General features: G+C 44.4%; 1 pseudogene; it reads left to right on the top strand.

Moving 5' to 3' along the window:
• Positions 1-9,619: 9,619 nt before the first annotated feature.
• LOC126633911 (U-box domain-containing protein 52-like) lies at positions 9,620-12,004 on the top strand (annotated as a pseudogene).
• The last annotated feature ends 1,983 nt before the right edge of the window (positions 12,005-13,987 follow it).

Below are 13,987 nucleotides of genomic sequence, written 5' to 3'. Positions count from 1 at the left end.
CTTGTCCCGAGAGGGATGAAGGCTGACTACAGCTTTGTTTTGAAGGCAAATCTGGCTTTGAGCAGAGTTTGTGCTTGCATTTGTTTGTTTGATCGAGTGTCCTCATTCCTGGTTTCTCTTTCTTCTTATATAGACATCTCGGTTTGGCCTTCTGTAGCAGCAGCTTTGCCCGAATGCGGTTTGAGGGTGATGACTCATCAGTTATTTTACATGTAATGCCACCATAAAGTACTTTATGGGCTGTGTAGCTGGTCAGTCTATACCACTTGGCCCTTGGGTAGGTAAGCAAGTGGTCTTCATGAGCTGCACCAAGTCAGAAAAGGCCCTTTCTGCCTTCTGGGCTTTGACTGGGCTTCGGCTGTCTTTCCCTTCGGGCCTCCTTTTAGGCCAGTTCCTTTCTTGAGCCCAAAATTCAAGTTTTGATCCAAACAATGCCCCATTCAATTAATGTTAAGGTTGGAATCCCAGGCGCCATCATTGATTGAATATCCGCATGCGTGTATCTCAATTTTTTGGAACTTCGTGTTTTCTAGACAGGATGAAGGCAACCCCGTGCCCCTTGCTCTTTTCACGACCTCTGAACTACCCTCTAGGGCTCTATAAATTTTGGCTCCTCTTCTGTCAAGCCATCAAATCCTCTTCACTCTCTTCTTCCATCTTCCTCGAGCGTTCAGAAACTGAGAAATGGGTTCCTTAGGCTTTGAGTGGGGTTTCCTAAAACTCCCTTTCCGTGAGAAAAAGGGCTTTCATCAAAAGACTGTTATCTCCAACACCCTTGGTCGAACACCCCGCTATCTCCAACACCCTTGGTCAGGCAGTTTCCTCTCGAAGGCTTGTCTTCCTGCTTGTTGCAGTGATAAGTCGAGCTTGACCATCACCGTAGGTGATGGTCCTGTCTGAGGATCCTCTACCAGGCTCATGTTGGCCGCACAACCCGATCACCTGATCGAGTTCCATCCATGAAGACATCAGAAAATCAGCTGAAGATCCCATTGCATCCAGAAGGAGAATTGACTGTAATGCGTTGGCTTAAAATCTTTTGTAAATTTCATCAATTTGTCGAAATGAAATATATATTATCTCAGCAACTCTTGTCTTTCCATCTTCTTGAATGATTGATAAATATACACTGCACATTGATATCCCGAAGCTTGCTTTACCTTGCATTCTCTTCGATATAACAATCTCTGACATCCCACAACGTAGGACAATATTTCTTTAAGAATTTAACATTAATGGGATGTTTATGCCTGTTTCCCTCAAGGTCCGCCAAGTAGTATCCCCCTCTATCTAAAACGCGACTAATAATGAAAGGACCTTCCCATGTCGGGCTCCATTTTCCAAAGCCCCTGAGCTGAGCTCCTAGAGGGATGACTGTCTTCCTTACTAAATCCCCTTCCTTGAAAGATTTCATCTTCACCTTTTTATTATAAGCTCGGGCAACAGCTCGCTTTCCTTCTTGAATCTGGTTCAAAGCTTCAATTCGGGCGGCATCCAAGTCCTCAATCCCTTGACACATGGCTTCGATATACTCTTCACTATGCAATCCAAACTGATTTTGAATTCTTACAGAACTTACATTGATTTCCACGGGGAGCACTGCATCTTGCCCGAAAGTTAAAGCATAAGGAGTTGTCCCTGTTCCTGCTCTCTTAGAAGTTATGTATGCCCACAAAGTGTTCCCCAGATTTTCATGCCACCTTTCTGGACTATCAATCACCATCCTCTTGATAATGTTGACCAGGACCTTGTTGCTGGCTTCTGCCTGACCATTTGATTGAGGATAATACGGACTGGACTGGATCATCTTTATTTTGTACTTGCTTGCAAATTCCTCAACTTCTTTTGAAATAAAAGATGGCCCACGATCCGTTACTATGGTTTCGGGCACCCCATATCTGTGCAGAATCTTGGTATCGATAAAATTCTTGACTGTGGCTGAGTTTATGGATTTTACTGCTGATGCTTCCTCCCACTTGGTGAAGTAATCCGTTGCTACAATTATGAAGGTATGCCCTTTACTAGAAGCTGGATATATTTGCCCGATGAAGTCCATTGCCCATCCTCTGAAGGGCCAAGGCTTGACCACTGGATTTAGAGGCACCGAGGGCACATGCTGGAGAGGTCCGTGCCTCTGACATTCTTCACAACCTCGGGCATAGGACTTGCAATCTTTTTCCATGTCGGGCCAGAAATAACCATACCTCCTAAGCAACCATCTCATTTTCGTTCCAGCTTGATGTGCTCCACATACTCCTTCATGTACTTCGGCCATCACCCTCATGGATTCTTCTTGGCCCAAGCATTTCAACATTAACCCATCTGGAGTTTTTCTTAGCAAGTTCTTCGCCCATAAGACATACTTGGTTGCTTGCTGTCTATCCTTCTTGCTTGTAGGCGAAGAAGGATCCTTCAAATGATGAACGATAGGTGACCTCTAATCTTCTATTTCGGCCTCTAATACCATTATATCTAGACTGAATCCCCTTTCTAAGATGGAAGGAAGGTTTCTTCTTTAGATCTCGACATCTACCCCATATTTCCTCTCCTGTATTGGTACTCCTGAGGCTAGTTGTGCCATCTCGTTGGCCGCTAAGTTGGATCCCCTGGGAACATAATTGACTGATATCTCAGAATCCCAGAAACTCAATAATTGCGTAGCTGCCAAGTAATACCCTGCCATGGTAATATGTCTGCACTTGAACTCCCCATTTAACTGGTTTATTACCAACTCTGAATCCCCAAAGACCTCTACCTCTACTGCCCCCAGATCCATCAAGATTTCCAGACCAATAATTAAGGGCTCATACTCTGCCCGATTATTAGTATTTCCTTGGTAGTCCAAGAGAAATGAATAATAATGATAAACTCCCTGAGGGTTTACAATTACAATTCCCGCTCCTGAAGCCTTCTGAGTGTGGGATCCATCGAAATACAACTTCCAATGAGTGATCCAGAGACCAGCTACTCTCCTTATCTCTTGCTGGACCCAGTCTTCTTTGCCCGAAATATCTTCTCTTGGCGGGATCCAAATGCTAGTAACCTCTAAGCTTCCCGGGATATTGATCACCTCACTTGGAGATTCTTGATGCTCGGTCAGGAAGTCGGCAATTGCTTGACCTTTAACTGCCCTTTGGGGTACGTACTGAAAACTGAATTCTGATAATGCTAGAATCCATTTCCCAATCCTTCCTGTGAGCATTGGTTTTGACAACATGTACTTTATCACATCTGTCTTGGCGATGATGTGCACGTGACAAGGTAACATGTAATGCCTTAATTTACTGGCAGTGAAATATAAAGCCAAGCATAATCTCTCTACCGGGGAATACCTTGTCTCTACCTCGGTCAGAATTCTACTGAGGTAGTACACTGCCTGCTCCTTCCCGCCTTCATTATTTTGGGCTAGCAAACTCCCGATTGACTTTTCAGAGGTAGAAATATACAGTTTCAAGGGTTTTCCCCTTTGAGGTGGCACCAACACTGGTGGAGAAGTCAAATAGGCCTTGATGCTGTCAAAGGCCTGTTGGTGTGGTGGTCCCCATTCGAAGTTCTCTTTATCTTTTAACCTTAGTAAGGGAGTCAGCGGTTGGATCTTGCCTGCTAAATTAGCAATGAATCTCCTTAAGAAGTTAATTTTGCCCAGTAACCTCTGGAGTTGCACCTTGTTGGTGGGTGAAAATGACTCCATTATTGCCCGAGATTTGTTCTTATCCACTTCTACACCTCTTTGATGCACCAGGAATCCCAAGAAGTTGCCCGCTCTTACTCCAAACCCACACTTCTTTGTATTCATCTTCAATTTGTGGATCTTCATCCTTGCTAGTGTCTGTCTGAGATCTTCCAGATGCTGTTCTTCTGTCTTGGACTTCACCACTATGTCATCGATGTATACCTCCATGCTCTGGCCAATTAGATCGTGAAAGATGGCATTCATTGCCCTCTGGTAAGTTGCACCAGCGTTCTTGAGCCCGAATGGCATGACCAGATATTCATATGCCCCCACATGACCGGGACACCTAAAAGCTGTTTTATGTATATCTTCTGGAGCCATCTTTATCTGATTATACCCGAAATTCCCATCCATAAAAGATAGGACTTTATGCTTTGCTACTGCATCTATGGATAAATCGGCCATGGGCATGGGATACTCATCCTTTGGTGTAGCGCCATTAATATTTTTGTAATCCACACAACATCGTACCGCTTTTGTTACAGCTTTTAAAACGGGTACAATGTTGGCCAACCACTCCACATATTTGGCTGGTCTGATAAAGCCAGCTTTCACTAGCCTCTCAATCTCTTATTTGACCTTTTCTTCTTTCTCTTTTGACATCCTCCGTGGTGCTTGCTTGACAGGTTTATATCCATCCTTGATGGGCATTCTATGTTCCACCAAGGTTGGATCTAACCCTGGCATCTCGGTATAATGCCAAGCAAAACAGTCTTTGAATTCTTGCAAAAGACAAACAATCCTTGCCCGATCATCAACCCCCAATAAACCACTGATCTGTATTGGTTTCGGATCCTCCTCTGTTCCTAAATTAATAACTTCCAGAGGATCCTGGACTTCTGGTGGTGGCTTATCCGGTTCTGTACACAAAAATTCGACCAGCTCCAGGCTCTCGGGCAAGTCGTCTAGCCCGTCTAGATCATATATGCATTCGGCCATTTGAATGGCCCTATCCAGTTCTTCTCTGCAAGATTCCTCCATGTTTTCATGCTGGCTGGTTGAAGTTCCCACCTGCCATTCCTGCTCTTCCCTGTCCAAGAGCTCCCTTTCTTGCCTTCTTCCCTTCCCATATACCAGCAGTCTTTTAATCAGGGATCTAACTGCCATTACCTGATCTCTCTTCTTTTGTTCAGTCATTGATGGTGTAGGGGGTTTAGGAGGATACAAGGTCTATCCCACTCCTCTCTAGTAAGGAGCATTCCTTGTTCCAAAAGCTTTTGGGCCGTCACCTTGGTAGGGCGGCCGTTCTTGTCAGCTCCTGAACACTTCAAGATTCCTACATTGGGGTTGTAGAAACTTGCTTTCGCAACATTGGCTGTGGGGAGAAATGGCCGTGATTCGGCCTCTACCATCTCCCAAAAGTCTGGTCCTTCTATGCCCGCTTCATGATAAACAGCTACTTGTTGATGAAGAGTAAAGGGTATGGCCAACTTTGGTGGATCCAATCTCTTCCAAGTAAGGCCCCATAAGTGGAATTGCAGTCCACCACAAAGAATGCCAGCATGATCTGTTTAGATCCCAAATCTACTTCTAGAGGCAATATCCCATGAGTCTTGGTGATAGTGCCTGAGAAGCTAGAAACCGTGAGGTCTGTGGGAATAAGATCCTCTGTGCCTCTTCCCATTTTCTTCATCTGCTTGGCTGGTAACACATTAACAGCTGCTCCTCCATCAATTAGAATTCTTTTGAAGGGCACACCTTCTAAGTGAGCTGTAACATATATGGGTTTCAGATGATTGGCCAACGAGCTGTTCGGGCGGCTAAACAACATTTCGTCTGTGTAAATCCTTAGAGGACCACCTTTGGATGCTTCTGAAGATTCAGCCTTGCCTGAGTTTTCTTCTTCAACTACCTCTACATTGACATGTGCCATCATTGGCTCAGTTGTCAAGTAATCACCCTCCATAGTAGCGGGTTGATCAAGTTTGGCACCAAACGTGGCGGACAACACATATGTCATGTTGATATGGAAATTACTAGGCTCGGGCGGATCTTCTTTATTGCCCCCAATCTGGTCCATAAATTCATCCAACCAGGCCATCGCATCAGCTGGAAGTAATGGTTCTGGTGCCCCTTCCTGTTGCCGTTGATTCAAGCCCGCATACAGTGTTTGTTTTGGAACTTCACCAAAAGGATCCACCAATGGCAGAGAAGGTGGTCTCCTTTCAGATGAAATAGTTCCAACGCAAATAGGCTCTGGCTTCCACCCAGGGGTTGGCACCATGATTAGATCTTCTTGAGCTCTCCTAAAGATCCTATACTTCCCAGGGTGTTAGCTCTGCGGCACGTGATCCCCCTCGCCTTCTGTCTTGCTGTTGGCATTTTCCACCTCTTTCTTACTTCTCCAACGGAGCTGATTACTTCCCCCAGATGCTGTTTTCTCCAACTTTTGATTTTTGGAGGCTTCGGATGTTGTGGGGGTCTTCAGGGAATTCATATAGGCTTTGTGCTGCCTTTGAACCCTCCTGACCATGGAGGCTCCCATTGGTTTGGTAGGCTGTCCGTTCTTCCCGACTACGTACCATTTTCGCCCAAGGTGGGCAGGATTTCCTTTTCTAACAGGATTGGTCATGCCATCAATCCTCTTGATTTCCCTCCCCATCTAGCCATATTGAGGATGATCTGCACCCCTTCGTATTTTGACCTCCATATCTTCTGCTTCTTCAGAAACTTCGTGGCTTCGAAATACTTCTGACAAAGCTTTGGGTTGGGAATCACCTCCTAGTCGTTGAAAAACGCTCCGAGAAGTGTCCTTTTTTGTTGCCTGCTTAATCTTTTCGCGGGCTTCTCTTCTGACGTCTTCTTCCTTCCTCCTGATCAGTTCATGATCAATGAGGATTCCAGCCGGGGGAATTTCGAGCTCACACTCGCATTGGCACTTACTACACATAACCATCCCCTTGATTATGGCTGCTTTTGGATATTTGGGCGATTTAATCACCCCTCCTGTAGGTTTTTCAGCCAATCTTTCCTCCTCTGGTTCCCTTGTAATTCTTTCTTTTCCATTCTCAACCCATGTCATATTGATCATATTTACAGGGACTTCTGAAAAGGGAACTGCAGGTTTGTCTACCACTAACTCTTCAGGCGGGTTGGTTTTAAGTCTCTTTCCCTCGAGAGGAACCAGGTCTGTTTCTTTTCTGGAGCTTGTGGAAGCTTTCTCCAATCTTTGTAACATTTGTAGTAACGTGGTTTGCAAATCTTCTGGCATTTTGACATATATCTTCTGATCCAATGTTTCCCACCGGGCGTGCCAAAACTATGTTCGCGTCAGGAATTTCCGTCGGGGATGTTTCCTGGCCGACGAGCACACAGCTCCCCTAGAGGTTGGCGCCGGTTGAGGGCTGCTGTCGGGCTTCTGCTTCACTGTCGAGTTTTGTCGGGCAAGTCTCGTCGGGCAAGTCTTGTCGGGCAAGACTCTTCGGGCAAGGCTCGTCGGGCAAGGTTGAAAGAGAATGACAGAGTTAACTTTGAGAGGTGCCTTTATGGGGCCTTAGGTGTAGGCCTTGAGGCTCACAATCAAGGTTAACTTTTAGGTGCTCAGGCATGCCACTGCCATCTTCAGCATGGCAGATGTGAAATGGATGTCGAGTTTTAGTTGTATATATGTATATATCCGAGAAACCGTGTTAGTTATAACAGGTGCCTTTGTGGGGCCTTAGGTGTAGGCCTTGAGGCTTCCCATAAATAACTAAACCAGTGCTTGAACACAGCATATCTGTTCTCATGATTGCAGGAGTTCTCTAACTATTATACTTCTGATTACCCGAGTCCAAGAAGTAGAATGAACCCAAATAGGTGCCTTTGTAGGGCCTTAGGTGTAGGCCTTGAGGCTTCCCATCAGAGTTCATTCTTATACTCGAACTCTCTAGATCGCCGAACGGAATGAATCCAAATGGATGCCTTTGTGAGGCCTTAGGTGTAGGCCTTGAGGCTTTCCATCAGAATCCATTCCATACTCAAGCGTTCTATGGTAATCATAATATAATAGAAATAAAACTAGAGGGTAGGTCGATTACTTGCGCCCATAGTAACTTCGGACTTCTCGTTTATCAAGGACTGTTGTGGATGGGTTAAGTCCACATAAGGTTCTTTTTTATGCCTTGAGGCCAAGGACTTTTAACTGATCAGATTTACATGCCCGAGGGCTTAGGACTTGGATCTGGTTTGAACACTGAAGATATATTCAAATCGGATTCAAGTACTGAGAAAGCCTTTTAATAGTCATATTGCTAGAAATAACTTGTATATAACTGGAAATATACAACATATTGTTAGGCTTAATGAATGAAAAAGATAAAAACAAAGCAAAGAAGGTCGGGCAAGGTTAAACCTTATCAGGTAAGGCTGCTCGTCTTGTAGGTTCCTATCTTTGTAGTTTTGTCAAGGGTCTGAAAGCTTAGAGGGATAGAGAGAGAGATTACAAAAGATGAATCGATACTACAGCAAGTTTGAACAGGGTAGCAGAGCTATTACAAAGGGTTGAAGGCAGGGTTATCCCGCGAGGGATGAAGGCTTGTCCCGAGAGGGATGAAGGCTGACTACATATTTGTTTTGAAGGCAAATCTGGCTTTGAGCAGAGTTTGTGCTTGCATTTGTTTGTTTGATTGAGTGTCCTCATTCCTGGTTTCTCTTTCTTCTTATATAGACATCTTAGCTTGGCCTTCTGTAGCAGCAGCTTTGCCCGAATGCGGTTTGAGGGTGATGACTGATCAGTTATTTTACATGTAATGCCACCATAAAGTACTTTATGGGCTGTGTAGCTAGTCAGTCTATACCACTTGGCCCTTGGGTAGGTAAGCAAGTGGTCTTCATGAGCTGCACCAAGTCAGAAAAGGCCCTTTCTGTCTTCTGGGCTTTGACTGGGCTTCGGCTGTCTTTCCCTTCGGGCCTCCTTTTGGGCCAGCTCCTTTCTTGAGCCCAAAATTCAAGTTTTGATCCAAACAGAAGTGGTAATCAATGACACTGACATTCCAAACGCAATCATCGATTATGTTATGGTTAACACTATCGAGATTTTGGTACTTGGCACACCGTCCAAAAGCGGAATTTTCAGGTGATCATTAACTATTTCCTCATCATTTTCTTATACATCTGTTTGAGATTCTTCTTTTGTATATAACATATACACCTTAATCAATTCTAATATTCTTTTTGGGCAATATCAGTTCTAATATTAGAAACCTAATTGCATAAACTGTTTTTTTTTTTTTTTTATACGTTCTGTTCCACAAAAGATTTAAGCTCACTGACGTTCCAAGCACAGTGTCGAAAAGGGCACCGGATTTTTGCTCTGTTTATGTGATTGGCAAAGGAAAGGTGTCGTATATGCGATGTGCTACTTCCACACCCCAAAATTTTGCCCATCGTAGTCAAGTTCAACACCAACCAAGCACTGTTTCTGAAGCCAGATCTTCAGGTTTATTTCCACCTCACGATAATCATATATCGTGTTTTTCATTAGTTGCTAATTGACTGAAGTTTTTTTATTAATGCAGCATCGGATAGGATGCAGTACTGTTCTACTCGTAACCAGCCAGATGGTGACATTCAAATCAAGTAAGCCCTAATCTCCTAGTCCTATCGCATTTGAGTGCATAGGCATATCTATGTTCTAGAAATGCATATATTCTCTGAATACAATGCGCGGATGACTTCTTTTAGGGTACGCTGTAGATACACAAATGCTATGCCTTTTTCGGTCGGAGTTCTAAAAGCCGATATGTTTGTGTGAACAACTATGAAAAAGGGAATACCTGATCAATGAGAGGGGCTAACCCAACAAAAATGATTTACAGGTCACCGTTCGCAAGAGGAAGACCCTCAATGGACAAATCATATGAGCTTTCACCAGAAACTGATATATCATTTGTAAGTAGTGGAAGGCCAAGCATTGATCGTATGTCACCTCGCTGCGACTTAGGAGTAGAATCAGGAATGAACTCTCGACTTTCAATCGGCTCGGACGGGGACAACAGAAGCCCTACATCATCTTACTCAAGACACAAGTTTTTAGATATGGGCTCTTTGCAATGTGAAATGTCATCATGTTCAATTGACAGTGGAAAATCATCGTCATCATCACAAAATATGGTACTTAAGATAATTGCCAGCATATATTGTAAACATTGGAATCTGCAAGGCCTCCTACTATATAAACCTTTCGTCAAAATCTAATACCATTCTCCTCGACAATAACAGGACGATGTGGAATCTGAGATGAGGAGGCTCAAGCTAGAGCTGAAACAAACAATGGAAATGTACAGTACAGCATGCAAGGAAGCTCTGATAGAAAAACACAAGGTCTATACTATACGATACCTTAATCGAGCATAGAATTTGTTTAACATATGTTCTAACCAAAAAATCATCACAGGAAAAAGAAATTAACCAGTGGAAAATGGAAGATGAACAAAGGCTAGAAGCGGCATGACATGCTGAGGAAGTTGCATTGGCACTCGTGGAGAAGGAGAAAGCAAAATGTAAGGCAGCCATTGAGGCAGCTGAAGCAGCTCAAAGGATTGCTGAATTGGAAGCACAAAAAAGAAGGGTTGCAGAAATGAAAGCTCTTAAAGAATCCGAAGAGAAGAATAAGGCACTTCAAGCAAGGTCATATGATCTTAGGTACAGGAAATACACAATTCAGGAGATTGAAAAGGCAACGAATGATTTCTCACAAGATCGAAATATTGGTGAAGGAGGCTATGGGCCAGTATACAGAGGTGAACTAGACCACACACCAGTGGCGATAAAAATTCTACGTCCAGATGCAGCTCAAGGACAGTCGCAGTTCAAGCAGGAGGTTTGTGACATGGAACATGATCAATTTTTAACTACTATATATCTTCAAATATACAACACTCTCTTCCTATCATAAACAATGATAACCATTAAGTAATTACTTGTTAAATCTGATCATGAATTAATTAAAGAGTGAACTTCATATTTGTTTCCAGAATGGGACCATATTGTTCGAAAATAAAACTGATCGAGTGGTTTTCCTGTGGTAGAAGTAAAAGAAAACATAGATAATGTCAGAAAAATATTACGAAAGTAAAATGAGAAAGAATATAATATGAACTTCACTCATGCGAGTAGTTTCTGATGCAAGTGATCCTCTTAGGTCTCATTATTTAATCATGAATTCTAGGATTATTGATACTTATTAATCTAAATGGGTAGCCGACCCCACTTAGTGGGAAAAGGCTTTGTTGTTGTTGTTGTTTATTAATCTAAATGGGGATTCAATTTGTTGATCATGTATTAGTGTGGATATTTATCTGACTGACCTAAGTTGTTCAGGTTGAGGTATTAAGCTGTATACGACATCCAAACATGGTTCTACTCCTTGGAGCTTGCCCAGATTATGGTTGCTTGGTATATGAGTACATGGGTAATGGGACCTTGGAAGATCGCCTCTTCAGCAGAGGTAACACCCCAGTTATTCCTTGGCAGATAAGGTTCCGAATTGCTGCAGAAATTGGGACAGGACTTTTGTTCCTTCATCAGACCAAGCCAGAACCCCTCGTACATCGTGACCTAAAACCCGGCAACATCTTGCTAGACCATAACTATGTGAGCAAGATCAGTGATGTAGGTTTAGCTAGGCTTGTCCCTCCATCTGTAGCCAACACCGTCACTCAGTATCACATGACATCAACAGCCGGAACATTTTGCTACATCGACCCAGAGAATCAGCAAACTGGCTTGCTTGGGACAAAATCTGATATCTACTCACTTGGTGTCATGTTTCTACAACTTATAACAGCCAAGCCACCAATGGGGTTGACTCATCACGTTGAACAGGCTATTGAGACGGGGACTTTTGCTGAGATGCTTGACCTTGCTGTTCCTGATTGGCCAGTTGAGGAAGCCTTGAAGTTTGCCAAGCTCTGTTTACAGTGTGCTGAAATGAGGCGAAAGGACAGGCCAGATCTTGGCAAGGTTGTGCTGCCTGAACTTAACAGATTGAGAGCACTTGCCGATGAGAGCTTGAATTGTGTCATGCTTGGTGCTACTGGAGTATTCTCACTGAGACAACGCTCAAATCCTTCGATACAAGTGAGTTGCATAACATAAAACCTGAACTGCATACATGCCATAACGCTTGTGTTTGTGGTTTTCTATTTCTATGTTTTCTTCCAGTTTATTTGTTTATTCATTCCTTCACTTGTGTTTAAGGATGTGATAAGTCAAAAATCTGGAAGTGAAAGCTCAAGGAGCCGTTCAAGCACATCATCATTTCCTGGAAAGATGGAGTTCTCAAGTTGACAAAGCATACCTCATTCACAGGGAAACAAATTCATATGTACATTATCTTATTGTCATTGTCACTAGTCGGCATCGTGATCAGCTTGACAAGGCCCAGCTACATAATCGGAGTTGTTCTCTAGTACGTTGTAAAAGTTTTTACTGTAAGTAGTTTCAGGAAAAGAGGGAAAGCTTGTATGAAAGAGAAATCAAATGTGTCACGTCCCGGCCCGGGGTCCACCACATCCAGGCCCGCTCCACCACCATAGCATGATATTGTCAGCTTTGGGCCCCGACTACGCCTTTACGGTTTTGTTTCTAGGAACTCACACGAGAACTTCCTAGTGGGTCACCCATCATGGGATTGCTCTCGCACGAACTCGCTTAACTTCGGAGTTCTTACGGAACCCGAAGCCAGTGAGCTCCCAAAAGGCCTCCTGCTAGGTAAGGATGTGAATATACATTTAAGGATCACTCCCCTGGGCGATATGGGATGTCACAATCCACCCCCCTTAGGGGCCCGACGTCCTCGTCGGCACACTTACGGCCAGGGATAGGCTCTGATACCAATTTGTCACATCCCGGCCCAGGTTCCACCACATCCCAGGCTCGCTCCACCACCATAGCATGATATTGTCCGCTTTGCGCTTACCATTCCCTCACGGTTTTGTTTATGGGAACTCACGAGCAACTTCCTAGTGGGTCACCCATCCTGGGAGTGCTCTGGCCTCCATCTCGCTTAACTTCAGAGTTCCTACAGAACCCAAAACCAATGAGTTCCCAAAAGACCTCGTGCTAGGTAGGGATGGGAATATACATTTAAGGATCACTCCCCTAGGCGATGTGGGATGTCACAATCCACCCCCTTAGGGGCCCGACGTCCTCATCAACACACTTCTGGCCAGGGATTGGCTCTGATACCATTTCTCATATCCCGGCCTGGGTCCACCACATCCCGGGCCTGTTCCACCACCGTAGCACGATATTGTCCGCTTTGGGCTTACCATTCCCTCACGGTTTTGTTTTTGGGAACTCACGAGCAACTTCCCAGTGGGTCACCCATTCTGGGAGTGCTCTGGCCTCCTTCTCACTTAACTTCGGAGTTCCTACGGAACCCGTAGCTAGTGAACTCCCAAAAGGCCTTGTGCTAGGTAAAGATGGGAATATACATTTAAGGATCACTCCCATGGGTAATGTGTGATGTTACAATCCACCCCCCTTAGGGGCCCGACGTCCTCGTCGGCACACTTCCGACCAGGGATTGGCTCTGATACCAAATTGTCACATCCCGGCCCGGGATCCACCACATCCCGGGCCCGCTCCACCACCGTAGTACGATATTGTCCGCTTTGGGCCCCGATATGCCCTCAAGGTTTTGTTTCTGGGAACTTACACGAGAACTTCCTAGTAGGTCACCCATAATGGGATTGCTTTCGGGTGAACTCGCTTAACTTCAGAGTTCATATGGAACCCGAAGCCAGTCAACTCCCAAAAGGCCTCGTGCTAGGTAGGGATATGAATATACATTTAAGGATCACTCCCCTGGGTGATGTGGGATGTCACAAACTGTGTGTTTGGAACTCACTGATTATTTGATGATACAAAAATTTGAATTTCGTTGACATGCCCCGATCCCGATATCTCCAAATACCAGGATAAACATGTGTTGGTCGACACCCGAGGGTGACGAAGCCATTTTAACAAGCATGCAAATTAAAATGTGTGATCATAAAGAAATATACTAACTCCGCCTTTGTAAGTTTATCTTACATTGCCGGTCCCAAGCCCGGATAAATGAAGAGAGGGAGGGCGTCAGGTAGTCGACAGCCGGCACTCCTAGGTTATGTCGAATCCTTGTTAAAATGAATCTAGAACGAATTCGTGCTAAAGCTAGGACGTCACCCGTAAGTGGTGCGATGTGTGGCTCGAGCACAGTGATAAGTGAGCAAGGGTTGCTGTATCTCCATCGGCACCCGGATGCAGTGTTAAATAAGCAAGGAGGTC

Source organism: Malus sylvestris, chromosome 9, assembly GCF_916048215.2.
Source record: "Malus sylvestris chromosome 9, drMalSylv7.2, whole genome shotgun sequence".
NCBI classification, from domain to species: Eukaryota; Viridiplantae; Streptophyta; class Magnoliopsida; order Rosales; family Rosaceae; genus Malus; species Malus sylvestris.
This window is presented reverse-complemented; position numbering and strand designations above follow the sequence as displayed.